Source organism: Suncus etruscus, chromosome 4 (genome assembly GCF_024139225.1).
Source record: "Suncus etruscus isolate mSunEtr1 chromosome 4, mSunEtr1.pri.cur, whole genome shotgun sequence".
In the NCBI taxonomy this organism is placed as follows: Eukaryota; Metazoa; Chordata; class Mammalia; order Eulipotyphla; family Soricidae; genus Suncus; species Suncus etruscus.
Genome location: NC_064851.1, coordinates 129,619,251 through 129,647,136, shown reverse-complemented (window position 1 = coordinate 129,647,136; position 27,886 = coordinate 129,619,251). Strand labels below are relative to the sequence as shown.

Sequence of the window (27,886 nt, the reverse complement as noted above, 5' to 3'; positions counted from 1 at the left end):
GGACTAAAGATAGTTGGAATTGATTATTCCAGAAAAGAACTCAGTATTGAAATAGGAGAATGTGACATCTAAGACACCCTTCATTAACAAAAGTACAAACCAGAGAGTCAAAAAGGATACAAATAAGGAGAGAGAGAGAGAGAGAGAGAGAGAGAGAGAGAGAGAGAGAGAGAGAGAGAGAGAGAGAGAGAGAGAGAGAGAGAGAGAGAGAAGCGAAGTGTTTGCTCTAGCAAGGCAGAGGTGGGAATGGGGATGGGAGGGAAACAGGAAACATTTGTGGCAGGAAGTGTGCACTGATGAAGGAATGTCTACACGGTTGGACTGAAATCCAACAACGAACAATTTTATAACCATAGTGCTTAAATAGAATAATTTTAAACCTTTTAATAATAAAAGTCACAAAAATAGGAATAGGCTTATGAGAATATTTGATAAAATTTATAAAATTGTATTGTGTATCATTCATCATATAACAAATATACTATTCTTCTGGATTCTCTTAGTTTCAACATTGCTGTTATGTAAAGTTTAAGTCAGAGACTTGCTCTGAGCCCTCAGTTGCTTGTGTTATTAATTAAAAATTATATATGAGAGCTGAGGTGAGAATTTTTCCTGTTCCTCAAATACTTTTTAGATAAATGTTTGCATATATAACTATGATGTTACATGAATTTCAAAAAATTTAAAAATATACATTATCAATGAGCTAATTTTATTGCAGAAAGCTACTTAGTATGGTCACCTGCTTAATATAATTTACCAATACTGTTAGCCTAAAACAGAATCACATCATTGAACCTGAGAGCTGAACCATCAGGTCAGATTGATAGAATAATATTTGGAAGCATTTCTTGGCTGGAAAATCAGTAAAGAAACAAAATAATTGATATATGCATACTATAGGAAGTGCACAATATTCCAATGAAAGAACTATCCATAGGTCTTTTTCTTTGATTATAGTAAAAATAGTAATTGTTATTATCCCTGTATTTGTTGAATTTGTAATATTTCAGTGTTAGTATAGTTATTGCCATTTTATATATAATTTTAATATATAAAATGAGACAAATGCTGATTAACTTCACCATTTAATATTATAGAAAAAAGTTTTTCTCATTTTTAATTTTAGCAAATAATAGAATAATTAATTTGTTTACAAAGAGAACTTGTTTGAAATCTGAATGTAGTTAATGCACATTTTGAGGGAGGGCTCTAACCATTAGTTTACAGAACTTAGTCCTAGATCTAAACTCAGGGGCTACTTCTACTGGGTTCAAGGACTGTATGTGATATCTGGGCCACCTGCCTGCAAGGTAAGCATACAGCTCACAACACCTATGAACATTTTGAGTTATTTTTATATAAGTTTTAGAATTTTAATTTAATGTGCTCAGTGGTAGGCATGTTCTCTTACTTGATTATATAGCTAATATAACTATGGTTATTAAATTTCTAAATTTAATTTGTTTAAAGAGCATGTATCACATATTGATCTTAATACATTTGTTTCCAGGTAAGTAGGAGTGAATTTTTTTTTGTTTGTTTTTTGTGCCACACTTGATGATGCTCAGGGGTTACTCTTAGCTATGCACTCAGAAATAGATCCTGGCTTAGGGGACCAAGGTCAATCCTGGGTCAGCCACATGCAAGGCAAATGCCCTACCATTGTGTTACCATTCCAGCCCCATAAAATTATTAAAAAAGAAAAAGAAAGGTAGAAAAGAAAGAGGAAAGAAATGGGGGAAAAGGGAAGGGGAAAAAGATACAGGAAAGAGCAAATCCGTGAAGATTAGTATATCTCCAATAAGATTATTTAGGCATTATCAGAAGATTTAAGAAGCTCTTATAGCTAATTGACCATTCTGATACTTCATTTGTTTCAGAATATTAGGAAGCTTTAAATATACTTGGGATTCTAGTTTGTTATGTTTCTACCATAATGGTTGCATTAAACAAAAATAAAGCTGTTGCAGTCAAAAATGTTTTATTGCTACTACTGAGCGTTATGGGTTTTCTGCTGCCAGGTCTTCCATTAATATTAGAAGGCAGGGGAGGGTTCACCCATTTACTTTAAGAAAAGCCTTGGTGATATCAGCCACCAAACTAGCATACCTCAAATTTTGGTCAGATCTCTCCACAGAGAGCCATACAGGAATGGTGAAGCAGGACCACTGGCAAGGAAATGATTATGGAAGAAAAGTACAGTTAACATGGCTTAGGTATGGAAAGTACCATAACTATTGCTTTATAAAATGCACTTAAGCAGCACATAGTTTTTAGAAGAGAAAAATTAGAAAGAAAAAAAAAACTAACTCTAAAGCAAATGGTGCAACACAGTCAGGTGTCAACAGCAATGGGAACAACCAGCCTGCAAGACCGAAGTATATTTACAATACATTGGTCCACAGCTGGTTAAACACATTTACCTAAATTTTTTTTGTTACATCAGTAAATAAAAAAAATCAACATTTTAGATAATTATTTGTCAATTAAAAAAATAAGAGTCACAGCAGCGATCAAATAGTCGTAAATAAAAGTGATAGTAAAAGTCTGTTAACCTGATTGCTCATACTATGTGGTATATCTGCTCAATAAAATGGGGCGTAACACTGCGGATGTCAAGTGTTTAGTATATGCTCTCCTCCCATGCACTCGGGCTTCAGATCCGGGCGTCATTTGCGCCATAAGATGCACAGGCACTTTCCACCATTTTTGGGAGAAAGAAGTGCATCTTAAGATACAAAAATATGCTACTGATCTGCCCTCTCACTCCAAGATTGGCATCTCTGTGTTTGCTGTATGCATTATTTTATAGCTTGGTTTACATCCCTTTCAAGAGCAGAGTGAGTCTATGGTGCTGGCCATAGACAATGGTAATTTATAGTTGAATATTTTTTAAAAATTGATTGACCCTTTGAAATTTTACATACAAGTTTCTTGCTTTTATTTTGTTTCTAATAAATATTTATATTTAGTGGTCAGAAAATCGCATTGATTATGCAAATAAACATACTCCTGAGGCTTTAAATTATACCTGCAGAATATTGATGTATTTATTCAACTTAAATTTGTTATTTACATGTTATATACACTTAGATTAATTGCTATTTAGTTAATATGCATATATCATGTCAAGTATTGTATAAAAATTAAATCAATTAGAAACATACTTTTTTCATGAAGCTTGAATTTTGTTATAGAGGTGAAAAAATAATTGGGTATAAATAAAAATAAATGTAAAATTTAATTGTGACAAATGTTGAGGTGAAGGTCTGTCATCTACTCAGAGTGGAAATAATCAGGCAGACTAATATTAACAAAAGGCAAAAGATGGAGAAATTAGAGAATTCTATTGAAATAACTGGGAAGGAAACAGGAAGTTGTAAGAGGTAGCAGATGTCAGAGAGGAGCTTGTGACATTAATTAGGCTGGAAAGAGGAGGTCATCTCAAAACAAATATTGAGGATTATACATATCCTAAAAGGTCTTGCAAGTTTTAATAATAATGTTAAATTATATTTTTATCTTGAAATTATAGTACAATATGTAGATTTGATCATCTTTATTCATCAATTTATGTTGTGAATTAACCTACACTTTAAATTTTATTTCTAAGTATTAAGTGAATATGTTAGGCTCTTTTACCATGTGTAATCATGCTTATCACAGATCAGAGAGAATTTAGATCCTGCCACATACTCCATGCTAAAAAGGAATTGACAAGACAATATAGATTGTAGTTTCAGTTTTCACATTATTAAATATCTTTTTGATGATGTATTTAGTAAAAATTCACTGCTAGTGTCTTTATTTCTTCTTTTGTTGATGATGATGATGATGGTTTTAGGTATCTAAATTGACCCTTAAACTTACTAATGATATCATGCCTATGGATACTCAGCACAAGGCTCTGATGTGCCCTTTTGAGAGAAGATATTGGATTTAGATAAACACTACCCAGATGTGAGATATAGTGTTGCTTATTTAGAGCTCACTGATAACATTTGTAAGATGTTTTGACAAATGTAAAACAATTTTAGCCATTATATTTTTTAAATTGATTGATTGGTTTTGAGGCCACACCCAGTGGGGCTCAGGGGTGAGTCCTGGCTCTGCTCTAAGAAATCGCCCCTGGCAGGCTGGGGGATCACATGGAATACCGGGAATCAAACATGGCCTCTTCCAGGATGAGCTGCGTTAATTGCAAAAGCACTACTTCTGTGCTATCTCTCAGGCCACTATTTTAGCTATTGTTAAATTGAGGAAAGTGTGAAGAAAGACTTACAAAATCTATTTTTGTAAGACAATTAATTAATTAGCCATAACATTTATTCATGATAAATATATAGAATATAAATATTGGCTCTAAAAAGAAAAGTTCACTTACTGAAAACAATAGCAAATATATGATTTACTTGACTATTTACCTGCATTTTAATTATTTACATCTCTGGCTAACAGATGGGTTGATGCTTATTATTATTGTTAGTACTATGTTATTGTTTTATATCATTACAACCCTGTTAAATGAAATTAGGAACAAAGATAACAAAAGACATAATTCATTGATTTGGTTTTTTGTTTTGTTTTGTTTTGGGGTCATACCCAGCAATTAAAAGAACTTGTTCTTAACTCTGTGACTAAGGGTCATTCCTAGTAGTACCCGGGGCCAAAATTTGGTGCAGGGCATAAAATTTGAGGTGGACACATTCATGGCAAACATTTGCCGTATAATCTCACTCTAGCCCCAAGAAGAGATAATTTTCAAGCTCAACTTCATGAAGCTCACCACAAAGAGTGGTGAGTACTACCATAATCATGTGAATGAATGAGGGAACTGAAAAGCCTGTCTGGAGTACAGATGGGGGTGGGGTGGGATGGAGGGAGATTTGGGACATTGGTGGTGGAAATGTTGCACTGGTGAAGGGGGGTGTTCTTTATATGACTGAAATCTACTCACAATCATATTTGTAATCAAGATGTTTAAAGAAAAACATTTAAAAAATAGTAAAAAAAAAAACAACAGGAGTATCATCTGTGTCTATCTAATTCTACAACAAGCAAAGTTTGTTTCCTATATGATATATTTTGTTCCCTAAACAATTCACTAAATTTAATAGAGTACATATTCTTCCTAGAATACAAAACTAAAAACAAATACTAAAGAATACAAAACTAATACAAAACTAAAGAATACAATGCTAAATATTAATATTTGATAGTTATTATATTTTTAGTCATTAGGGAACTGAACAAGAATTGAATATATTCATCTAATTTAAAAATATTTGGTTATATGTTCCAAAGATATAATAAAGATAGTCCCTTCATATTAAATAATAACCAATTCTTTTGGTGAGGTCATATCCAGGGACACTCAGGGATTACTCCTGGCTCTACACTCAGAAATCACTCCTGGTATTCTCTTGAGACCATATGGAATGCAGGTTATTGAAACCGGATCAGTCCAGGGTTAGCCATTTGCAAGAAAAACACCCTACCCTCTGTGGTATTGCTCTGGACCACAATAACTAATTAATTTTTAAATGAATTGATTCCAATAAAACTTCTATAATTAAAATTTATGTATTTAAATTTACTAAGAAAATCCAATACTCATAAAATATAAATTCAGGTATTTAATAATTATATTTTCCTATCTTGCATCTTAAATTCTTTTAAGAACCTGTTTTTGTCAGTAAAAAATCATATCAGCATATTTAATTCCCTTTGTTTTTAAAATTACCTGCACTTGCAACCCAGATGACTTCTAAAACTCCAGTAATCTTTAGTTGGTAGATTTAATTAAAACTCAGAATCTGATTTTCAATGTGTAACTGGCCAATCCTTAGAGAACCCTTGAGCTATTGTATTTAAAACTGCACATGTTTATGAGGTCATGGTTATTTATCTTGAAAAAATTAAGATGGCAGATTTGGGGCCCCCAATGCCATGTCCAGGCCTTGCACTTGTTTCTTATTGGTTTTGTTCTTCAAAGTTCTGTGTATGCGATCCATGGTCCATGATAGTATCTCACTGTTCTATCCTTGACTCTATGTGACATTTTTTATTTGTTTACTTGTTTTATTTGGGGGTGGTGGTTTTTGGTTTTTGGGTTAAACCTGGTGGCACTCAGGGTAAATTGGAGTCCGTCCAGGGTCTACCAAGTGCAAAGCAAACACCCTACCACTGTGCTAGTGCTCAGGCTACACAGTGCTATTGACTTGACTGTTCCTCATTGCCCAGGGGACTGCTCCTCATGCTCAGTACTCTTGTTGGCCCTCAAGTCCGTTGCTAATGACCTCTTGTCTGCCTTTCCTTGCTGGCACTTTCATTTGGATATGGATGAGGACCGTCAATTTTCTTGCCACATTCCACATGTGGGCAAATGCTACTGGGAGCAAGCATAGAAGCATATTGTCTGACCTTTTCTTCTCTTTCTAGTGTTATTATTCCTGTCCCAAACCCATTTCTAATATCTGACTGACAATTTATGTAGATAAGTTCATGTGACTAATTCAAACCAACAAATTATACAAAAGTATCTCTCATCCTTCCCCTTTTCAATCAATTATGTTGTTGATGATGCCCCTAGGTATATTCTTGTATTTTTTGTTTGAATATTTCAATTTCTTTATCACCCCAGCAAAACATGGGCCTGAATTCCATCATATTTTGGCTTATGGCGGATATTTTAGCTGCTTAAAAAACATTCTCTCCTTGGAGCCAGTGAGAGATAGCACAGCTGTAGGGCGTTTGCCTTGTAAGAAGCTAATCCAGGAGGGACAGTGGTTTGTATCCTGATATCCCAAGCATGGGATGTGAGTGCAGAGCCAGGAGTAACCTCTGAGTGCCACTGGGTGAAAGCCAAAAGCAAAAACAAAAAAAAACAAAAAAAAATACTCTCCAAACTAAGTCATGTGATTACCATCATCAATCTCCACATTTTTCCATTTGTTTCTGTGATAAAAAGCACACAGTATTATTCTGGATCAGAATAAGCCACATGGAACTTGGGTAAGTCTATATATTCTTACAAAAATATTCCTAAGTCTTTTTTGGAACTTCTTGTCCTTTAAATGTTGCAAATCCCTAGATAACATCAAGTATTTCTGTCACCAAAGTGACTTTTTTTTGTGGCCTAAATTCTTATTCCCCAAGAGAGCTAAATTCACGCATATTAAAGGAAGAATAGTGACATATTCTACGAAAAGAAAAGGAAAAGAAAATACAAAACTCAGGAGATGCTTGGTTCAGAATTACCCAAGAATTTGGATCTATACTGATGCACTGTATGAATATTTTTTATCTAAATATCATTAATATATGATATTTCCAAAGTTTTCCTGCTTCTGTATTTTATATCTAGGCAACTAAGTCCGATTGTCAGGTAGTAGTATCTCCTCAGGATGAAGATTCAAAAGCAGGTAGTACATTCTGGAAAACAATTGCTGTTCAATTAATCTAACAAGGAATGTAAATACAACCATTTTAAGTTGAACATTTCTTCTCTGAATGATACAGTTTCAAAACTTAGAGACTGTATTTGTATTTATTTCCTTCCTTTTCTTTTTTCTTGGGATCTTGGGAAACAGAGTGATGGTACAAATAATAGGATGCTTCCTTAAAGCCAACACCGGTTCAGTTGCCACTCCATATGATCTTCTAAACACTGTCAGAAGTAATATCCATGTGCAGAGCCAAGAGTGATTGCTGAGCACTGCCAGCCCTAAAGCAAGCAAAAACTATGTGGATAACAAAAATCTATGTGAATAATAAATATATTGTATCTGACTTTTTTATCTAGTATTATGCAAATTTTATAATTTTATTTCATAGCAAGAACCAATTTTCTATGAATTAATAATATCTGTATAAATGTGACCACAGATAAGAATAATGGTGTTTTATTGTATCCATTCAACATTGGTTTTATCCCTTATACCTCATATACCTCATATACCTTATACCTCAGGCACATTTTATGGTCTCCTAAGCATTGCTGGAAGTAATGTCAGAACACAGTCAGAGTAAGTCCTGAGCACCACCATTTGTGTCCCAAAAGCAGAGAGAAAGAGACAGACACAGAGACAGAGAATATTATCATAAATATTCCCACAAACAAATAAAATTTACCTAGCTTTTGTGAAGCATAGCCAACTGCACAATGCAATATCTCACTCAAGTTAATGGGATAATTTTTATTTGTTTATTTTAATTGAAAAGATATAGTTTTCAGTCATATTAATGCTTTTGCATCTACCTTATACCAGTGTATCCATTTCCCTCTCCCATGAAATCCAACACCTCTTTTCCTATCACCCCTCCTAACTCATTCATGTGGTTCAGTAGTTGGAATATAATAGAATAGAAATATATTAAATATAAATATATTATAATAATATAGTATAATAGAAAATATTAAAGTACATATATTCTTCACTTATATTTGGCATAATGTAGAAAAATATTCAACTTTTTTTAAGTATGGAATGCTTCACAAATTTGCATGTCATTGTTGCACAGGGGTCATGCTAATCTTCTTCGTATGGTTCCAATTTTAGTATATGTTCTGCCTAAGCAAACACGAAATATTCAACTTTTAAGCTTCTAAAGTATCTGTTGCTTTTTTTCTCTTAGTGTTCATATTTCACCCATTCTCCTAATTGTATATTTTCTTTTTTGTCATAGTAAAATTCTGATGCTTAAATTAAACATTGTCATATATAATCTCACTATTACTCAAAGCTATTTTTTTCTTTTAAGTTTGTTTTTCCACCCCTTTACATTTTCTTTGGGGACACCAATCTGACCAACTTCAGATACTTTGATATTTGCACTGCTAGTACCAAGGTTTTGTGGAGCGAGTGTAGGCACCTTCTCCCCCAAATTCTCCTTTTCCAGGGAACCTTCCAGCTAGGAGAATGCCTCACAAAAGCCTTAGTATCAGTAATAGTGATTTGAATAGCTAGTCAACTTCAATTTGTTTACTGATGTCAGACTTATCGGAACACACCTACTTAACAGAATAAACAGCTAACAAGAGCTTACTAAACCTTCTGCCAATGTATTAATGACTTCACTGAAGGTACAATAATTTTTGCAAATGTGCTTGCTACTGTATTTTTGCTTCTTTCTATATTTAAAAATAACTTTATAATCTTTTTAATTTATTCTTTTTACTCTTTTATTTAATAACTTTGCTCTCACTTATCTGGAAAAATGTGTTATGGTCAACTATATAAACAATGTCATGCTTTTTCTTTAAATAAAGTAAAAATATGTAATGTTGTAAAAGGGGGCTTAAGCAATAGTACAGTGGGTAGGGCATTTGCCTTGCACATGACAAGCCAAGGTTCAAAGCTTAGTAAAAGGCCCCTGGACCCTTCCAGAAATAATTCCTTAGTGCAAAGCCAAGATCAAGGTCTGAGCACCCCTGGGTATGGCAAACAAACAAACAAAAGTGCTTTTATTTAAATATATTTTTATTTTAATTATAATGGCTTACATATCGTTCACAGTTATATTCCAGGTACATATTTACATTGAATCAGGGGAATTCCCACCACCGAATTGTCCTCCCACAACCACCCCCATCCTGCCTCCCATAACCTCCACTCCCACCCCCCAGAGGCTACAAGAATGCGTTGTCCCTTCTGTGTCTAGTTTATTACTTAGTGGTCTTATAACTGTTTGGTCTTGGTGCCTCCATTACTGCCCCCTCTAATTGGGAGGAGGGAATAGAAAGTTCAAATTATGTGGCTTTTTCATAAATCTTTACTTTCAAGGTTTGTGCAATAGCTTCCTTCTGGTACTCACCATTTCTGATACTTGCAGCCAATATCAGTCATGGACATGTCTGGTAACTTTGTTTACTTATTTATTTACTTATTTATTTATTTTTGACTTTGGGGCCACTCTCAGCGATGCTCAGGGGCTACTACTGATTCTGTGGTCATTCACTCCTAGAAGGCTTAGGAGACCATATGGGATGCAGGGGATGGAACCTAGGTGCCCGCATACAAACCAAATGCCCTCCCCACTGTGCTATCTTGAGCCCCTGACTGGTAACTTTTGAAGGATGTGAATCAAGCTTCAAATTGCTTTTGTTGTGTGGTTAAGGTTTTCCAGTTTCTTTAGACCTAATTTATGACCACTTTCTAATCTACTACCAAGTACCCTCAGCACTTTTTGTTATGTCAAACTTAATCTGCCAATTTTGGTTGTTGTTGTTATTGTTGTTCTTCTTCTCCTTCTCCTCCTCCTTGTTGTTGTTCTCCTTTTTCTCCGTCTCCTCCTTCGCTTTCTCCTCCTCCTTCTCCTCTTCTTTATCCTTCTCCTTTCCCCTCCTCCTTCTTCTATACCTTCTCTTCTTCCTCCTCCTCTTCCTCCTTCTTTCTTCTTCTTTATCATCTTCTTCCTTACCTTCTCCTAATTCTCCTTCTTCTCTTCCTTGCCCTCCTCATCCTCCTCCTTCTTTTTCTCCTTCGTCTTCTCCTTCTCTTCCTTCTTTTTCTCCTTCTTCTTCTTCTTCTTCTTCTTCTTCTTCTTCTTCTTCTTCTTCTTCTTCTTCTTCTTCTTCTTCTTCTTCTTCTTCTTCTTCTTCTTCTTCTTCTTCTTCTACTACTACTACTTCTTCTTCTCCTTCTCCTTCTCCTCCTTCTCTTCCTCCTCCTCCATCTTCTCCTCCTCTTTCTCTTCTTTATTCTTCTAGTTCTCCTCCTTTTCCTCCTCCTCCTCTTCTCCCACCTCCTTCCTCCTCTTCTCCTCCTCCCTGGCCTTCACCTCCTTCTCCTACTCCTTCTCTTCCTCTACCTCCTCCTCCGTCTTCTCCTCCTCCTTCTTCTCCTCCTCCTCATCTTTCTTCTCCTCCTTCTTTCCTTCCTCTTACTCCTCCTCATTTTCTCCTCCTCCTTCTCCTTCACCTCCTCCTCCTCTTCTCCTCTCCCTCCCTCCTCCTGCCCTCCTCCTCCTCCTACTCTGTTCCTCCTACCTCCCCTTCTCTTTTTTCTTCTCCTCTCCTCCTCCTTCTCCTTCTAATTTTCTTCCTCTCCCTCCTCCTCCTCCTTCTTCTCCATCTCCTCTTCTCTTTTTCTTATCCTTCTCCATTTTCTTCTACTCCTCCTCTTCTTTTTCTCCTCCTCCTTCTCCTTCAACTCTTTCTTCTCCTTGTTCTTCTACTCATCCTTCTCCTCCCCCTACTCCTCCTTCTACTTCTTCTGCTTCTCCTCCTCCTCCTTTTCTTCCTCTCCCTCCTCCTTCTTCTCCTTCTCCTCCTTTTCTTCCTCTCACCCTCCTGCTTCTTCTCCTTCTCCTTTTTCTCCTTCTCCTCCTCCTCATCCCCTTCTTCTCCTTCTCCTTTTTCTCCTTCTTCTCCTCCTCTCCTTCTTCTCCTTCTTCTACTCCTCCTCCTCCTTCTCTTCTTCTTCTTCTTCTCCTCCTCAGCCTCCTCCTTCTTCTCCTTCTGTCTCCTTCAACTTCTTATTCTCCTTGTTGTTGTTCTCCTCCTCCTCCTTCTTTTCTTCTTCTCCTTCTCCTTCTCCTTCTTCTTCTTTTCTTCTTTCTTCTTCTTTTTATTTTCCTTCTTCTTTTTCTTCTCCTTCTTCTTCTCCTTCTCCTCCTCCTCCTTCTTCTTCTTCTTCTTCTTCTTCTTCTTCTTCTTCTTCTTCTTCTTCTTCTTCTTCTTCTTCTTCTTCTTCTTCTTCTTCTTCTTCTTCTTCTTCTTCTTCTCCTTCTTCTCCTTCCTCTTCTCCTCCTCCTCCTTTTTCTCTTTCTTCTCCACCTCCTCCCCTCCACCTCCTCCTTCTTCCTCCTTTTCGTCACCTCCTCCTCCACTATATCTTAAAAGAGCTTACTATATTTTCAATTATTATTATATTTTCTTAAACTATAATGGAGGCATCTCATTACCCTACCTGAAGGTCTACTACAAAGCCTTAGTGATCAAAACAGCATGGTATTGGAACAAAGACAGACTATCAGTCAAAAGGGTCAGAATAGATTATCCAATGACAAAATTCTAAGCATATGGTAATTTATATTTTCAAAATATCCATAAACTTGAAAAGAATAAAGACAGTATTGTATTATAACAATTAGATAAACACGTGCAAGAATTTAAAGCTCAATTCATGTCTCACACCTTATACAAATGTCAACTCAAAGTGGCTCAAAGACCTTGAGATTATACCCAAATCCACAAAGTTCATTGAGGAAAACATAGAACACTCCAAAACTTAGACTTCAAAGAAGTTTTCCTTGATAGGATGCCAATGGCAAAGTCTATAGAATTTAATCTGTTTTTTTTGTTGTTGTTTTGGGGCCACACCCAGCGGTGCACAGGGGTTACTCCTGGCTATCTGCTCAAAAATAGCTCCTGGCAGGCACGGGGGACCATATGGGACGCTGGGATTCGAACCAACCACCTTAGGTCCTGGGTTGGCTGCTTGCAAGGCAAATGCTGCTGTGCTATCTCTCTGCTCCGTATAGAATTCAATCTTAATAAATGAGACTTACATCAAACTAATGTTTCTGTATGGCAAGTGATACATATGCTAGAATTTGAAGACAGCTGAGTGGAAGAAAATTTTGGTACTAAATATTCAAATAAAGGTTTGATATCTAGAATATATAAAGTACTCACAAATGTTCCCTTCACAAAACCTAATATTACATCAAAAATGGGGTCAGGAAATAAACAGACACTCTATGAGATAGGGACATGAAAAAATTCTCATCATAATTTATCATTAAGGGAATGATGGAGATATGGGATACATTCTGGGAATAGAGTGGAGGGAGGACACACTGGTGTTGGGAATGGCCCTGATTTATTGTCACTATGTACCTTAAATATTACTGTGAAAGATTTGTAATTCACTTTGGTCACAAAAAAATTATTTTTTAAAAAAGATAGCAATGCAATATCTTATTGAGTGAGGATGGCGCTTATCAAAAATACCAGTAAAATTTGTGTTGGCAGGGATAATGAGAAAGGAACTTTTATCCACTGCTGGTAGGAATTATGCTGGTCCAATCCCTATAAAAAACAGTATGGAAGATTCTCAATAAATTCAAAATTGATCTGTCATACAACCCAGAAATATCAATTTTAGGTATCTATTCCAGGACAGAAAAACTTTCATCTGAAAGGATGCATGCACACTGATATCCATTGCAACTCTCCGTACAATAGCTAAGAGTTGGAATCAACCTTGATCCCCAATAAAAGATGAAAGGGTCATGAAGATGTGAAACATATACAATGGAATACTGCAGCATTTAAAGAAATGATGCAATCATGCAATTTGATGCAATATGGATGGTACTGGAAGATAGTATGTTAAGTGAAGTAAGCCAGAAGTATAAATATAGATATTTAAAAATAAAACAAGGTAAAACTTATATGTGATATTTATATAACTGCATGAGGAAATGCAAAGGTATAAATAGGAGATGTGGAGACCATTCTAGGCCCTGAGTATAGCAAGGAGAAGGAAAGTAACTGAGTGCAGGAGGAGAAACACACATATGAAAGATGGAGAACAGGAACCAAAAGGTCTCAGGTGCATTGTTGGTGTTAAATTTGAACAAAACTAAATATCCAAGCGAATATTAACAAAAATTTAATCATGATATTAAACCTTACAATCAAAATTTAAAATGTTTTTTTAATATTGGCAGACTGAGTGGCAGGGTTGGTGGCATTGGATGGATTCTCGGAACATTGGTGAAATCAGAGATACACTGGCAATGAGATTGTCTCTAAGACATTGTATGTCTGAAACCCAACTATGAAGAACCTTGTAAATCACAATGGCTTCAATGAAAACGTATTTCTGGCAGGGGCCAGATAGATAGCACAGCAGTAGGGCCTTTGCCTTATATGCAGCTAACCCAGGACAGATGGTGATTCGATTCCTGGCATCCCATATGGCCCCCCAAGCCAGGAGCAATTTCTGAGCACAGAACTAAGAGTAACTGAGTGCCACTGGGTGTGACCCAAAAACAAAATAATAATAATAATAATAATAATAATAATAATAATAACAATAATAATTCTGCTAGTCTTACTTCTAATCTATAACAGATTAATTTATGATCTGCTTAATTTCTGGTTAATTAATTTGTGCTGGTTAATTTCATTTTTTTTGGTTTTTTAGGCCACACCTGTGGCCTGAAAATATATATTATATATAATTATATTAAAATTATTATATATAATTATTATGAAAATGTTTCCAAAAAAGATATAGAGATTAAAATTTGGATTCTCAGATCAGGAAACTAATATCTCTGCAGTATGAGCTTGTATTATGCAATAACTGTTGTGCAAATAAAAAATTGACATAGAGAGAACTAATTTTTCTCTTCTTAAAATTAAACATTTTCTTTTTTCTGTTGTTTATTATTATTAATTATTATTATTATTATTTCTTTTTTTAAATTTATTTAAACACCTTATTTACATACATGATTGTGTTTAGGTTTCAGTCATGTAAAGAACACCACCCATCACCAGTGCAACATTCCCATCACCAATGTCCCAAGTCTCCCTTCGCCCCACCCGACCCCCACCTGTACTCTAGACAGGCTCTCCATTTTCCTCATACATTCTCATTATTAGGACAGTTCAAAATGTAATTATTTCCCTAACTAAACTCATCACTCTTTGTGGTGAGCTTCCTGAGGTGAGCTGGAACTTCCAGCTCTTTTCTCTTTTGTGTCTGAAAATTATTATTACAAGGGTGTCTTTCATTTTTCTTAAAACCCATAGATGAGTGAGACCATTCTGCGTTTTTCTCTCTCTCTCTCTGACTTATTTCACTCAGCATAATAGATTCCGTGTACATCCATGTATAGGAAAATTTCATGACTTCATCTCTCCTGACAGCTGCATAATATTCCATTGTGTATATGTACCACAGTTTCTTTAGCCATTCGTCTGTTGAAGGGCATCTTGGTTGTTTCCAGAGTCTTGCTATGGTAAATAGTGCTGCAATGAATATAGGTGTAAGGAAGGGATTTTTGTATTGTATTTTTGTGTTCCTAGGGTATATTCCTAGGAGTGGTATAGCTGGATCGTATGGGAGCTCGATTTCCAGTTATCCTTGAAATATTAGAATTCCTGATTATCACTATCATATTTGATTTCTATTTTTCATTGTTGTTCTTTTCTTTTTTCACTTTCAAATTATCTTAGAGGTCTGATGGCTCAAATATTTTGTTTTTAACTTATGATATTCCATGAAAAGACCAAAAAAGTATTCTCAAAAGCAGTTCCTCTGTTTCTCAGACTTTTTGATCAGTCTTATTATCCTCAAATCTTTCAAGTTTTTCTAGCTTGAAGCTTTTTTTTTTTGTTTTGGTTGTTGGGCCACACCCGGCAGTGCTCAGGGGTTACTCCTGGCTGTCTGCTCAGAAATAGCTCCTGGCAGGCACGGGGGACCATATGGGACACAGGGATTCGAACCAAACACCTTAGATCCTGGATGGGCTGCTTGCAAGGCAAACACCGCTGTGCTATCTCTCCGGGCCCTAGCTTGAAGGTTTTAAAGTGCTCACCTCCATAGTTTCTTGAACAAATGACCATGGTATATATCATATTATACCTCCATTATGTATGTTTTATGGATAATTCTGATTAATAAACAAATATTTTATTGTATCAAATAGGTGATATCATCAATATATTATCAAATATACAATGTGTCAGTGTACCAGAGAGTCATAATATTATCATAATAGATTCAGCAAATACAGACTTAATTTATGAGTAGTTTCCCTGTTGTAAAACACTTTTCTTGTATATTTCTATTAACTGTTATTGTATTTGATAATAATTTTTCTTCTCTATTTTAGTAATGTATTCCTAAACTCTTATCTTTGCTCAGTTTGGATCACAATTGGATTCTTTATTTATGCTTATAGCAGATTGTCAATGCTGAAACGAGTTTTGTTTAGGAGGTTCCAGATGGTTAATTTTTTTATTTGTGCAAATGTTGTGACAATTCTTTGAGATATATTTTTGTGGAATTTGCATCTTGAAATGTGAAGAAATGAGATATTACACCACAGAGGATACAAGATTACAATAACCAATGGACAATCATGCAGCACCAAAAACTAATAGAAACCCATGTTATGATGTATAACATTTATTATTCATTTATTCATAGTTGGGAAAATTTAGGGTTAGATATTCTCATTTTCCATGCATATAAATCTCAACATAGCATCTTAATTTATTTATTAAAATTATATGTTGTTAATTCCAATTTTCCAGATTATTATTAAAATTACAGATGTTCTCAATAAGTATTAAACTAGATCATAAGTTTTTAAAAAATTGCCCTAGCACCATTAATATCACAGCTGACTATATATACTCATAGATAAATTAATGGTTAATAATAAGTTTATCCATGAAAGATTTCGGCATCAAAATAGCAGGTTATAAAACATTAGGGAAACTCTTGAAAGAATGTTGAGCCTCAGGCCGGAGTGATACCACAGTGGGTAGGGCGATTGCCTTACATGTGGTTGATAAAGGGTGGACTTTGGTTCAATCCCTGAAGTTCCTTATGGTCTCCAAGCCAGGAGCTATTTTTGTGCACCTAACCAATAGTAACCCCTGAGCGTCACCGGGTGTGGCCCAATAAATGTAGTTAAAGAAATAACTACATTGAGAACTATCCTAACAATGAGAATAAATGAAGGAACTATCCTAACAATGAGAATAAAAGAATAAATAAATGAAGGAATGAGAATAAATGAAGAAAGCCTATATAGAGTACTGGCGGGGTGGGGTGGGGAGGAGGGAGATTTGGGACATTGGGGATGGGAATGTTGCACTGGTGAAGGGGGGTGTTCTTTACATGACTGAAACCCAACTTGTTTGTAATCAAGGTGTTTAAATAAAAATATTAATTAAAAATCACACATATTTATAGTCTACATATTTTTAAACAAATTGATCAAGATTTCTAAGATGAGAGACATCAGTAAATCATTTATTCATTTTAAAACTGGAACCCTTTCAAATTTGTGTTTAAAGACCAGGTAGACTGATTCAGTCAACTAAACACTGTCATGGGTCAGACAACTTAGTGGGAGTGAACATCATAATAGTAAAGTGTGTTTTCTTTCCCTGTAGATTCATCATCAAGCAAGGAGGAGGGGAATTAACAACACTAAATGTTAAATAAAGAAGTATAAACTAATTTTTTCTCTAAATATCATTATGGATTTCTTTTTTATTAATATCTTGATTTAAACATCTTGATTACAAATATGATTGTAGTTGGGTTTCAGTCATGTAAAGAACACTCACCTTCACCAGTGCAACATTCCCATCACCAATGTCCCAAATCTCCCTCCTCCCCACCCCACCCCAGCCTGTATGTACTCTACACAGGCTTTCCACTTTCCTCATTCATTCACATTTGTTACGATATTTCTCAGTGTAGTTATTTCTCTAACTGCACTCACTACTCAATTGATCTGGTCAACTCCAAGAAAAAAAAAGAAAAAGAAAAAGAAAGGACAAAACTAAATATCCAAACCAAAGAGTCACAACAATGAAATTTTGATACCCATACTTGAACAACCAGGCTGCGTGGGTGGTGATGACACGGGAATGACTCTGGGAACATTGATGGTGGGAGATTGACACAGGTAATAGAACTGTTGCTGAAATATTGTATGTCTAAAACTTAATTATGAATAACTTTCTAAATCACAATGCTGTAATTAAACAATTAAAATTTATAAAAAGAATTATAAACTAAATTATAATTCATTTATCATTTTATATTTTATTAAAGCATTTTGGTTACAAAGTTATTCAGTGTTGTCTTCTTTTAGACATACAATGTTCCATCACCAATCTCACCACTAACTAACTTCCCTCCATCATTGATTGGCCACATATTCATCCTGCCTTCTTGACATTCACATTTTTAGATTTAAATCTCCTGTTTAAAATAATGTCGCTTTTGTGATTTGTGAATATAGCTATATTACTTCTCTATATAATTGATATATCCAAGACACTTGAGCACAGTCTTTCAGTACTTTCGCTCTCCTTATTATCTACCCCTTCCAATTTTTTCTTTTCTTGGTCCTATCCTCTTTATAGTCTGGAGTGATCAGTGATCGACACAGTCCCCCTTTTATATATTGCATCTTCAAATCCTAATTGTGCTTGGCAGATACTCCTGGATCTGTGCTGAAAGATAGTTTCTGCAGGGCTCAGGTAATCATGAAATGCTAGACCTTGAATAAGAATTGGTCATGTAATAGGGAAGCACTCTACCTGCACTACCGTCCCTGCACACCCTGAACTAAATTTGAAGATGATGTTAAAATTTTGTCATGTGTTTTTTCCAAATACCTGTAAATAAAGAAAACCTTGACCTGGAGAAATAACACAATTTGTAGGACATGTGCCTTCCATGCATCCAACCCTTGTTCGATACCAAGCATTCTCCAAGTCTCTCAGGAGTTATTTCAGAGCACAGAGCCATGAGTTGCTCCCCTGAGTGTCCCTGGGTGTGGCCCAAAAATTAACAAGCCAAACAAACAAAGAAACCCTTTAGGACTTGTGTGCATGTATACATATTAATATATATAATTCATTTTTCTTACTTTTTATTTTGGTTTTTGGGCCAAACCCAGTGACGCTCAGAGGTTACTCCTGGCTATGTGCTCAAAAATCGCTCCTGGCTTAGGGGACCATATGGGATGCTGGGGGCTCGAACCATAGTCTGTCCTAGGTTAGTGCGTGCAAGGCAAATGTCCTACTGCTTGTACCATTGCTCTGGCCCCTATATAATTCATTTTATATATTTATGTTCTCATATTTCCTGGCTCTCCTCAAATTATAAATACATATATCATTCTAAGAGGAAAAAACAATAGATTTTATATCTGACGGCTATCACAACTACAAAATCCCTCTTGCTTGAGGGAGGTCAGATATTTTTTGTCTTCACATCTTTAAATGATTATTTGAGTGTCATCCACATTATAAAGGGAAATTTACTTATTTATAGTTTATTGATTTAAATTCCTGTCTTATTTTAATGTACTATAACAGAAACATTCTGAATAAATATATTAATATATTATATATGAATGCCATATTAGAGTATACAGCATAATTAGCAATATAATTTTAAACATACTACTAAACATTGTTATAGTATTGGTAAAGCTACAATTTATTTTATTTTATTTTTTAATTTGGGGGCCACACTCTGCAGCGCTCAGGGGTTACTCCTGGCTCTGTGCTCAGAAATTGCTCTTGGCAGCATGAGGGGACCATATAGGATGCTGGCATTCAAACCACCGTTAGTTCTGGGTCGCTGTACTCTCTCTCTCTCTGGCCCAACATTTCTTTTGACAAAATATTCTGTATATATTTACCATTTTATTAAGGCTATGGCCTGCAATTGAAATTTTAATCATGAATTGAGTTAGAAAACAAATAAGGAGAGACTGTCTTGTGAGATGCTACTTGACAAATGATAACAAAATATCAAGGATATTTTCACAGAATAGTAAAAAATATAAGTTGAATGGAACAAGAAATTTGGAGAGAAAATTACTTGCAAATAGAGCTAAATTTGTTGCATGACTGCAAAGTTTGTGAAAATCATTCTAAATGATAGGACTACACCGATGTTTCTGGGAAAGTGATGATACCTTCATTTTAGACATCTGTCTACATTATAAGGCTAGAAGATTAAATTAAAGGATATAGGGGATAGAAGTGAGATGTTGATTACAATAACAATATTGAATGTAAAATAAAGTGAGGATCTGAGCAAATGAATAATTAATGGAACAAGGGCTGAAAAGGAGGGAAAGAAAAAGAGAGAGAGCAGAGATATTCCCAATTCTTTTATTGTATCTGATTAAAAATCCAAAGTAAGGTGTGTCCCAAACTACCCCCCAAAAAGGAAAGTTATTTTCTATTTTTGCTTTATTTTAATTTGTGCAAATATATAAATTAGATAATGAAAATAAACTACTAGAAAACATCACTATTACTATCAGTTTAGTAAAATGTCAGCAGCAACACTATGATAACCTGGAAAATGTAATTGTTTTTGCATTCTATTAGGTATATATATATATATATATATATATATATATATATATATATATATATATAGTTTATCACCTAGACAACTGTGAAGATAACCTCACCAGGGATTATGATATTTCAATTTGCTACAATGAAAGAGGCACTGTATTAGGCAAAGGTGATCTAAAATTCAGTTACAATTTGTAATAGGACTATCAGTTATCTAGTATTAATATAATCTCATATTTTCCCAACTTCAATTCAACGACCACAATTTAATTCTTGACTTCATTCTAATTTTTAGAATAATTAAGGCAATTAGGTTTGTGGAATTTTTCTGTATGGAGTACTTCTCATAGACTTAAGGTTAGGATAATCCTCAAATTCATGTTGTTTTTATAGACTTATTCGATTGTTGTATTTTTTTTATGCAGAGATAGAGATAGAGGAATTAGTAATCTTAATAGAAAATCTGGGGTGGAAGAAAACATTTTTATTTTTCTTAGTTTTCTTTTTATGACTGGAGACAGAGGACATAAATGAGTCAAAATAATATTTGAAAACTTGCAGAGGAAAATGTGCAACAAGTTTTGGTATGGAGAGAATTTAAAAGCTATTGAAAAGTTCACCCTATTTTCAAAGAGTAGAAATTAAAACTTTTAAATAAGGATTATATAATGGCTTGTAAGAATATTTTATAAATGTATGTATTATATATAATATATAATATTAAATATTATTTATCTCACATCATGCAATATCATAAACAGTTATATGTAACATGTTAAAATATCTCTTCTAGGCAACTGTTATAGTGAATTAATTCAAAAGTATTGCTTGAAAATTTCCTGGGGAAAAATACTGTTTTTTTAAGGAAAAAAAAGCTGTATAGATAGAGAGATAGTATAGTGAGTAAGGTACTTACTATGTATGTAGGCAATGCAATTCTTATATATTTTTTTTAAATTTTGGGCCATATGTTATGTTTTTCAGAATTATGTGCTCCAGGATCGCTTCTGGCAGGTTCAGGGGACCTGTTGGGTTGTCTAGCAATGAACTGGGTTAGTTCATATAAGGCAAGCACACTTTATCTGCTCTACCAGAACCCACTGCCCTATCTTACACCCAAGTCCTATTCCCACTATTACACATGGTTCCCAGCACTTCTAGTTTTAAACCTTGAATACAAGTCATATTTAATACCTAAGCATAATTGCATGATTGGGTGTGGTCTCCCAAAAATCCCTTTAAAAAAAAGATGATGGGGCCAGAACAATGGCACAAGCAGTAAGGCTTCTGCCTTGCCCATGCCTAGGAAGGACCCCAGTTCTATCCTCTGCTTCCCATAAGATGCCCAGACCAGGAGCGATTTCTGAGCACATAACCAGGAGTAACCCCTGAGCATCATTGGGTGTGGCCTAAAAACACTACTATGTAGTGTCCAATATAAATGATTCCTCATCAATGTGTCTTTGGTTTGAACCAACAGCAGCATTTTCTTCCAAAAATAATGAAAAATAAACTTTATACACTTCTTAACCATATCTATTTATAAAAAGAGTAAGTTACATAACTGCTTCATAAATGTGTTTAATTTATTTAAATACTATGATGAAAGAACTTTTCAATTATTATTTTATATCAGTGCATTTTAAACTTTTAATAATTTTTATATTTATGTAAGAGAAATAAAGATAATTCAAGTACTTTTAGTTTATATACACAATGTGAGATAGTGAAACAAGGTTATCCATCATATTGTTTTGTACATGCATATTATTTAGATCTGCAAATTTGTTTTCAAAGACATGGAATTTTCTTCACTCTATTAAGAACTAAACTGGCTTGCATTTCAGACTCTCTTAACTGTGTGATATGCCTCCTACCTAATAAGTTAAAAATAACTGAATTTCTTTCTCTCTATGCATACATATATTATGTTTTACATATTTACATTTTCTACATATTATCTATATTAGCTACATTTAAAATTTAGGTTTTATATAATTTATGTATAAATTTATATAAAGTGTATAATATATTGCTAAATTCAGAAACTATATAGAGAATATGAGAAAATATGTAAGCTCACTTATTAGTTCTGCAATTCAGTATTAACTGCACTTCCTTTTTTAACAATTGTATAAAAGGAATACATAATTTTATAAACGTATTTTTTAGTTAAGATATATGGCTCCTTGATTATAATACCTATGTGTGCTATTCTTTTTCTGTTTGTTTGGTTGGTTGATTGGTTGGTTGGTTGGTTGGTTGGTTGGTTGGTTGGTTGGTTTTTGGGCCACACTGGTGTCGCTCAGAGGTTACTCCTGGCTATGTGTTCAGAAATCGCTCCTAGCTTGGGGGACCATATGGGACGCTGGGGGATCGAACCAAAGTCAGTATTATACTAGCGCATGCAAACCAGGCATCTCATGGTTTGCACCATTGCTCTGGCCCCAATGTGTGCTATTTTATTTTAATTTATGTTAGATTTGTTGTGACAGTACAAAGAATATAAATTTAGTTTTGTGTTTGTGAGTTTTTACAGAATGTGTTTGTACACATGGTCTGCAACTCAGATTTTACTTGTGGCTCTTTTTTTCAGGAATCTCAGGTTTTACTACTGGTTCTTTTTCTTTTTTTTTTTTTCTTCCAGGAATATCCCATAAGCAAGCTATGGGGACCATATATAATAATGGAGATTGAACCTAGGTCAGCCAGATAAGATCCAGCATTGGTAATTTATTAGACTAGATGAGTGGCCAAAAACATTTTATAGAGATTTAGTTAAGATATAATGATTCTATTAAGTAGTTAAAATAGTTACTTTATAAAAATTAAAGGAATTTAGGGCTGAAGTGGTGGTGCAAGTCCTTGCACGCCCTAGATGCCCTGTCATCTCATATGGTCCCAAGCCAGGAGTGATTTCTGAGCACATAGCCAGGAGTAACCCTTGAGCGTCACAGGGTGTGTCCCAAAAGCAAAAACAAAAAACAAAAAAAAAAAACACCAAAAAAATTAAAGGAATTTAAGATGATGTTTACTCTGTAAAATGCATTCTTAGACTGGTTGTTCCTTTTCCATATTTAAAAAAGCAGTAAGAGGGCTGGAGAGATAGCACAGTAGTAAGGTGTTTGCCTTGCTAGCAGCCAATCCAGGATGGACGGTCTTTTGAATCCAGACATCCCATATGGTTCCCCGTGCGTGCCAGGAGATATTTCTGAGTGCATAGCCAGGAATAACGCCTGAGCGTGGCCAGGTGTGACCCAAACACCAAAATAAAAATAAATAAATAAAATAAAAACAAAGAGTGATGAGTGCAGTTAGAGAAATAACTACATTGAGAACTATCATAACAATGTGAATGAATGAAGGAAGTAGAAAGCCTGTCTAGAGTACAGGCGGGGTGGGATGGGGAGGAGGGAGATTTGGGACATCGGTGACGGGAATGTTGTACTAGTGAGGGGAGTGTTCTTTACATGACAAAAACCCAACCACAATCATGTTTGTAATCAAGGTGTTTAAATAAATATATTAATTAAAAAACATTAAGTTGGCACATAAAAAATAAAAAGAAAGTGTATGTTCTTTTTTGTTTGTTTGTTTGGGCCACACCCAGTGACGCTCAGTGGATACTCCTGGCTATGCACTCAGAAATCGCTCGTGGCTTGGGGGACCATATTGGACACCGAGGATTAAACTATGGACCTTCCTAGGTTAGCGCAGGCAAGACCTTACTGCTTGCACCACCGCTCTTGTCCTTGTCCTTTTTTTTGTAAATCTATGCTTATGCTGACTGCAATTCATCCATCCAGAGCTACAGTGTTCAACTTTTAATATCTGAATTTTACAATAGTTTAGTTTTCTACCTACCCACCCCAAATACTAAAAATTGAGATAAAAAATAAAAATGATGTTGTTCAACACAATTGTTTTAACAAGCAATTATATATTTTAGGAAAACTGAAGAAAAAAGCTGCTTACTATATAGTTTTTCTAAAGTTATTACTTGCCACTACTACAAATATTTTAGAGCTTCTATTTACTCTAATTTAGCAACATGGACTACATAAACTACATGAAAGCATGCTTTAAAACAAGTTGTCCTGGGGCCGGAGAGATAGCATGGAGGTAAGGCATTTGCCTTTCATGCAGAAGGTCATCGGTTCGAATCCCGGCGTCCCATATGGTCCCCCGTGCCTGCCAGGAGCAATTTCTGAGCATGAAGCCAGGAGTAACCCCTGAGCACTGCCGGGTGTGACCCAAAAACCACAAAAAAAAAAAAAAAAAAAAACAAGTTGTCCTTTGTGTTTGATACTAATTTAAATTCAGTAATATTGACTCCAGAGTATATATAAATTTATTAATGTATTATATTTATTATATAAATTTATTAAATTATTAAACAATAAATTTATTAAATCTACCCTTTATAAATTAACCATATATGTTAATCAGACAAATTAGAATAACATAGATTATTGTTTATTGAATATATTTTTTCAGATAACATTTCTAAATTTATAAATTTCTTTATAAATTTATAAATATAAAGTTGATGTTTATAAGGACTCACAATTTGACAGAAATAATAATTGAGAGAAGAAATATAAATAGAATTCTGTTTAAATAAAATACTATGCAAAAAAGACAAGTAGGTAATTGGTTAAGGAATGTATTCATGATCTCATAAACAGTTATATGAATTTAGATTAAAAAATGGAAAATCTTGGTGCCAGAGCTGTGGCTCAAGTGGTAGGGGTTTTCCGTGCATGCGGCTAACCTAAGACAGACCAGACTGTGGCTCAATACCCTGGTGTCCCAGATGGCTCCCCAAGCCAGGAGATATTTCTGAGCACAAAGCCAGGAGTAACCCCTGAGCATCATGGAGTATTGCCCAAAAACCAAAAAAAAAAAAAAAAAAAAAGAAAAGAAAAAAAAAAAGAAAAAAATTCTGAGCCAGACAGATAATACAATGGATAGAGCTCTTGCCTTGCATGTGGCCAAAATATGTTCAATCACCCTGATCTCATATAGTTCCTAGAGTTTCCCAGGAGTTAATTTCTGAGTGCAGAACCAAAAGTATCCCCTGAGCACTGCTGGGTGTGACTTCAAAACAGAAAATAAATAAATACATAAATAAAAAATTAGCAAATCCCTGCCTAAATATGGCCTGAAACTTGTTTTTGTACTATCTTTTGTCTCAAAACAATTTACTACATCTTTAAAGTGGTTATTAAAATAAAAAATTATATTTTCAATATGAAATTATATAAAATAATCTCAGTGTATAAATATCACTGGATTGAAATATAACTACAATCATTTTTTCTATGTTGTTGACCATTGCCTTCCTAATTCAGTAGGTGGATACTTAAATGTGATCACCTATTCTGTAAGATCTATAAAACTGTTTACTTTTTAAGAATTGTCCTGTTGTTCCTGACTTAGAGGGTAGTCATTCATCAAGCAAACCTTGGGAAAAAAAGAATAAGGCAATTTTGCACAGCCAGTTTAAAGGAGCAAGCAATGTTTAGGATACAATAGGATACTGAGGATAGCTAATATGAACTTTCCAATTTGGTTGCATTTTGTTTTGAAAATATATTTTTCTCCTGATGGTTGTGATAAGTATTAAATTGTTTTGATTGGTTGTATCTATTTTTTCCTAAACACTAATAAGGAGAGGTGTGTCTGCTTTTAAACTTAACAACTTGATTTTTAATTTTTATTAAAAATTATTATTCCTTTTCTTAATCTTTTTTACTCTTCTTGTTATTCACCATTATTATTTTATTATCAATGTTTTACTACCTGAAAAATATATCTTTATATGGTGTGCCCTTATGAGTTCCTTGAGTAATATATTTCATTACTCATTTTTTGTTTTCTCCATTTTTTCCCTAGTTCCCTATGATTTTTTCTAGAATACTTAAGACCATAATAAGTTTTTTTTTTTAATTTGCTGGGTTTCATTTGATTCATGTGTATTTGTGAGTGTATATTTTATAGATTTATATAGTCATCACAAAAATTTTCAAAAATAAATTTAAAGTTTTGAACTTATCACCACCATATATTCAAATGAAGTGTCTGTATATTTATTTAATATGAGAAGTAGTCTATGTTCTATATAATAAAGGAACATTCTGCTGATGTTTGACTTAAGGGTACCATAATTTGTAGTAAAAACAAAAAAACAAGTAGAGACTTATTTCCTGTGAAAAAAATATGAATTATCAGCACAATTTTTTCTCATCTTTCCTACTTAAGCATTCTATAATATGATACTACATAAGACTCAGAAATGTCCAAATATAAAGAAGATGCATGTAAGTGTGTTGGGAAATGAACCATTGATAGTTTGTTTCTCTCTTTTTGTGGAAAAGAAAGTATTATTAGTTATTCAAAATAAATAGTTATGGTTATTCTTATTTTACTGTTGTTACTCTAATTAAAACACACCTAAATAAAGTATATTTTAACATTTCAATATCTCACATTAAATGATTCCTTAGTGTTAAGTTGAAGAATGAAAACAAATGGTTATTTTAGTTTACTATCAAATATAGGAAATATAAATTAATAACTTAAAGCTTCTACCCTTTATAAATTAACCATATATGTTAATCAGACAAATTAGAAGAACATAGATTATTGTTTATTGAATATCTTTCTTCAGATAACATAAGAAGCTCACATGCCAAAAAGAATTATTACATTATAAATTTCACACAATATAAATGTCATTCCATTGGAATACATGTCTTGGAAGAAGTAATATAGACAGTTAAAATAAGATATTTGTCCTACTTGGGAAAAAATCTTGCTCAATTTTAAGATTAAAAACTTGAAAGTCATCCTCATACAGTCTATCAAATTTGTACTATACTATTTGAGCTTTCTCTACATTCACTTATCAAAGTTAAAAGTCTGTGTCACATGACTTTCTTTTAGTATTAATAATGAATCTAAGTATGAGTTAGAGAGAGTTATGATTGGGGGGGCACACCTGGCTATGTTCAGGGATTATTCCTGGCTCTGAGATCAGAAATCACTCCTGGAAGGCTTGGGTGACCATATGGGATGCCGGGAACCCAATCCAGGTCTAGCCCTACCGCTGTGCTAACTCTCTGGACCAGAATTAATAATTCTTAATTTAATTTATAATTTTGCCATTGTTTTTGATACAGTTGGCTGTGATCAGAGCTTTTTTCTGGTTTTGAGCTAGGAGAGCACCCCTCTATTCTGCAAATGCTCCAGGAATTATACCTAGTGCCTCATTGTCACAAAAATGCAATTGAACAATAGTATTTAGAATATATTATACTAAGATGACAAGAAAAAATATGCTGGAGAGTGTGTGAAGAAGGGTTAGTTTCATGTGAAGATGGTAGGATTATAAATTAGTTATGTGCCTATGATAACATATAGATATTTTTCTCAAAATTAAAAATATAGTTATGATATCACTTGCAACACCACTGCTCAGTATTTACCCAAAGAAATAAAACAGCATTATGAAAATATACACCAACGTCTTTATTGCCACTCATTTATAATAGCCATGATTTGGCAACAAAAACAGGATCAATAAGACCATGGATAGGGCATGTGCATGTGACAGACCTGGTTTCTATCCTTGGCATGCTCTGTGATCCTTTAAATCAGTCAAGAGTGAACCCTAAGTAGGTAATACTCAGGAGTAAGATCTGAGTATCTCTGGGTGCGGCTCCAAAATGAAACAAGACAAAACATTTGAAAACAAGCCAAGTTCCAAGCAATAGATGAATG

The 27,886-nt window shown here is 34.3% G+C and overlaps 1 protein-coding gene and 1 non-coding gene across 2 annotated transcripts in view; one reads left to right on the top strand and one right to left on the bottom strand.

Annotated features, from left to right (window-relative positions):
- The window catches only part of SGCZ (sarcoglycan zeta), a 1,030,117-nt gene that overhangs the window by 456,504 nt on the left and 545,727 nt on the right, over positions 1 to 27,886 (top strand). The window lies entirely within an intron of this gene.
- LOC126007522 (U6 spliceosomal RNA) lies at positions 8,482 to 8,586 on the bottom strand. Its single transcript, XR_007495078.1, has one exon. It is a non-coding gene; the product is annotated as a U6 spliceosomal RNA (small nuclear RNA).